This window comes from Sinocyclocheilus grahami, unplaced genomic scaffold, assembly GCF_001515645.1.
Source record: "Sinocyclocheilus grahami isolate Dianchi unplaced genomic scaffold, SAMN03320097.WGS_v1.1 scaffold344.1, whole genome shotgun sequence".
In the NCBI taxonomy this organism is placed as follows: Eukaryota; Metazoa; Chordata; class Actinopteri; order Cypriniformes; family Cyprinidae; genus Sinocyclocheilus; species Sinocyclocheilus grahami.
In genome coordinates, this window is record NW_015505523.1 from 1,028,421 (window position 1) to 1,032,404 (window position 3,984).

Below are 3,984 nucleotides of genomic sequence, written 5' to 3' on the forward strand. Positions count from 1 at the left end.
TTAAAAGGTGACGGCCGTTCTCAGTTTCCTCTGAGAGAAGCTAGGATGACTTTGAGGCCCATTGACGTGGATGAGCTGGAATGAAAAATAGAAGCAAATAATTCCGAACGCTAAGACAGGAGAGTGATTTAAGACACGGAGGAGGATACGAAGCAGAATGTTCTCAACTGGAATGCACATTGGCTTTCACAGCATGGGCCTGGGCAGGCAGTCAAAACCAAACAGAAAACTCCAAAGCAACTAGCAGAGCACTTCCAACACATAGGTCGAACTAAAATATGTCATTTAAAAATGTTATTCAATCCTGTCTAATCAGTTTAAACAAGGCCCGGTCGCTCCAATTTCTACCGTGTTATGTAAATGAGTGATAACCATCCAAATGTCGATTTGATCAACCGTCAGATTTATCCTTTCCAGGCATAAACAACAAGTGTTTACAGTATAATTCTAGTAACAGGAAGCAGATTGAGGCTCTGTGTGAGATCCACCCAGGACCGGACCAGCTGTATGGCCCCAGCTAACACCATTGTTATGTGCCGGGGGTTGGGAGGACTATGAGGGCCTCTAATCTGCTGCTATGTGTTGGCTGTTATTGAAGAAGAAAGAGAGAGTGAGATAAAAGTGATGCCAATGTTTTCCCGGATGGCCTCTGTCCAGAAGAAAGCCACATTAAACCATATGGTAGCGGATTCAACCAAAATCAATGTTCGAAAGCCACTTTTTTTTTTTTTCATTGCATCAACATCTTGAGAAGTTTAGAGCGAGTGCATCTAAACAGGAAATCTTAAAATCAGCCTTTTGATAGACCATATGCCATGTGTTTGGCAATTGCCACATCGTTTGAGGGACCAGCATTACATAATCTTGTCTGCCGGCTGCCAGAGAGGGACGGGACAGGCTACTATGCCGCTTCTCTTCTGCTTAATCTGATGGGACAACAGCATTCTTCTGTGAGAACAAGAAGGACTTGTACGGGCCAGGTAGCAGCGGAGCATTGTGAGATTTGGAGGTTTATTTCCCAGCAAAGCATGTGACTAACAGGAAAGCTGTGGGGAAATAACTGAAAGTAAAAATGGAAATAAATTGTGGTAAAATACGACATACATAAATAAGAATTACAAGCTGGTATAGTTTGTTAACTATAAAATCCCTGACACTGATAAAAAAATAAATAATAAAATACACTATAATCAACTACACTAAAGCAGAAAGCAGAGCTTGTTTAAGCTGTTGCAAATGACGGATAAATATAAAATGTTTGTACATGTTTATGTAGGATGGCAACAAGCTGGTATATTGATTTATGAGTAGCTCAAGGGTTTCAGCTGGCATGCGGGAAAGCACATTCATTGTATAGGTTTCTTTGTGCAATCATTTGTAAAGCTTAGTTAAATCATTTATAATTTGTCAAATCAATTTGCAAATCAAAGTAAGGGCAATAAAACATCATATACAAAATATGCATGACTATTGTTTAATGAGAGAATATTGATAGAAATCTTTCTAATTGAAAATGGTTTCATCAGAATTAATGGTTAAAGCAAAGGTTTAGTAATTCCATGACCCAGTGGTGACCCAGGACCAGAAGAGCTGCTGTAACATAAGCCTGCCTCACTTCAAACAAGTTCTTCCAGAATAGGTTGTTCCGAACTATGTAACTTTAACCTGCTTTGATTTACACCATGTGAAATACATACAGAATCGGAGGGAATCTATAAACTCTTTAAAAAAAAAAAAAAGGTTTCATCTGCCTCCTCTGGATATGAACAGGTCTCAGATATGAGCTCTGAAGCCCCACACTTCCATTGCAAATACCCAAAGGCTATTATTGCACTGGTGATTTAGGTAGTGACAACCTGTGCAGGTTTCAGACACACAGATCAGTACCTGATCGATGGGGTCTCTGCTCCCCGTGGAGTCTGCTTCCATAATACAACATTCAGTGGAACCTGCCAGGATCATTTACATAGGTTAATGGTAATTAACCCAGCTTTAAAATCCAACTCAAATTCAGATGCGAGTCATTCTGAAAATATGTTGACTTCTAGGCTTTTTCATTGAATTCTTAATCAGTACAACGACTTTGCATTTTACTTTATTCATATATAAAGCAATGGCCATTTATGAACAAATTCTCAAAATAGATTAATTTTCCAGGAACATCTGAAAACTTTATTAATCAGACTAAAGTACATTTTTCTGCAAATTCTGATCATTAAAAAATGTATTATAATAAACAGTCAAACTATATATCATATTAGCCTATTTAATCAAATGCAAATGTATAATAAAACAAAACGTTATATAATGATATATTTTATATGGCGTTAATTTAGGCTCTTTCAAATCACTGAAAAGTAAAGAGACAAAATATGTCACCAGGACTCATTTGAGGTGTTGATCAAACCTACAATATACAGCATTTCCAACATCTTCTCCAGCTCTTTTGTCCATGTTGACCAGGCCTTTAGGAACTCAGAAGCTCATGAGTCACAGAGGAGCTCGATTTGTGAGCACATGTGCTAAATCAAGTACCTTAGGAACGAAAAACAAAGTAGTAAAAATTGTTAATGACATATAAAAGCTGAACTGTTTGATATAGCGAAGTATACAGCATGACAAATGCAAAACGTTTGTGACAAACTCTTTTGAATCTTGGACTCTTGTCTCAAACTTTCTCTGTTACATAAACAGGCCACTAATCAAAGCGATTTTAAATTGGAAGCACCTGAATAAGATTTCTGGATTAACCGCAGAGGAAACTGCTGTTACATCCAATGCCTATTATTCTGCTGTCACATTTTCTCTGGCTACAAGGTTGAAAAAGATCTGTCGTTCCAATATGGTAAAATGAAAAATATGTATCAAAACACTGCCTTTGTATGTTTTTAATTATCCTACATTGGCCTGTTGCGAGTCAACAACCGCTGTCAGCGACACATCATTTAAGGCGGTGCTTTACTGCCACCCAGTGGACAACAACGTGTAACTGCAGCTGCTCAATGCAACCCAAAAGAGCCGCGAACCGTTGCATTTCACAATACTAATACATAAAAAGCGTTGTTCCTCATGAAATTACATTTTTATTTAGTCACCAGATTATCAGAGAAAACTAGAAATAGATCTTTGGTTCTTACCAGCGTCATGACTGAGAAATACGGCACATTTAATTTGGCTTCCCAAATGCACAATGCAAATCATGAGTTGCTTTGGCAGCAGGTAATTCACAGTTACGCTACAGTTATCAAGTCAAGAATGAATCCGTAGCGTCTCTAAACGTAGCAAAGGCGACGTAATATGGATTGTGGTCTTGTGCGCCATCTGGTGTTGATGGTGCGCGTCCGCAGCACGCGCCTCTCTTATGCAATGGAATTGCAACATCTTCTAAAATAGTCATAACTTATTTTTGTGGTATACCTGAATACAATAGTAATATTTCATAAGTTATATCCCAAGGCCAAGCACAGATGGCCAATATGTGTATAGACACTTACATAAAAAAACAACTAATAAACATTTTCACTGAAAAAGACATTAAACACTGTTGTACTTTGTGACAACATGCCCCAGTAAAAGTCACACTATTTGGGATATATAACTTATTTTTGTGGTATACCTGAATACAATAGTAATATTTCATAAGTTATATCCCAAGGCCAAGCACAGATGGCCAATATGTGTATAGACACTTACATAAAAAAACAACTAATAAACATTTTCACTGTTGCCCAGGAAAAAGACATTAAACACTGTTGTACTTTGTGACAACATGCCCCAGTAAAAGTCACACTATTTGGGATAAGCAGTCAACAAAACCCGACAATAAACCATCTAGGCTTCTAGGTTTTTATTTCTGAGACAAATCAAAACAACAGTAAAATGTACAAACAACAAAACAATTCCTGAAACATGAAAAATAAATAAATAAATCAAATCTAAATTTTCATTTTTTTTTACACTTCTCTATCTATATACACACACACA

At 37.3% G+C, this 3,984-nt stretch overlaps 1 long non-coding RNA gene across 1 annotated transcript; it reads right to left on the bottom strand.

Moving 5' to 3' along the window:
* Positions 1-490: 490 nt before the first annotated feature.
* LOC107548187 (uncharacterized) lies at positions 491-2,642 on the bottom strand. The gene is made up of 3 exons (XR_001604446.1): positions 2,412-2,642; positions 1,888-1,949; positions 491-1,060 (listed from the first exon to the last, which is right to left on the bottom strand). It is a non-coding gene; the product is annotated as an uncharacterized lncRNA (long non-coding RNA).
* Between the last annotated feature and the right edge of the window lie 1,342 nt (positions 2,643-3,984).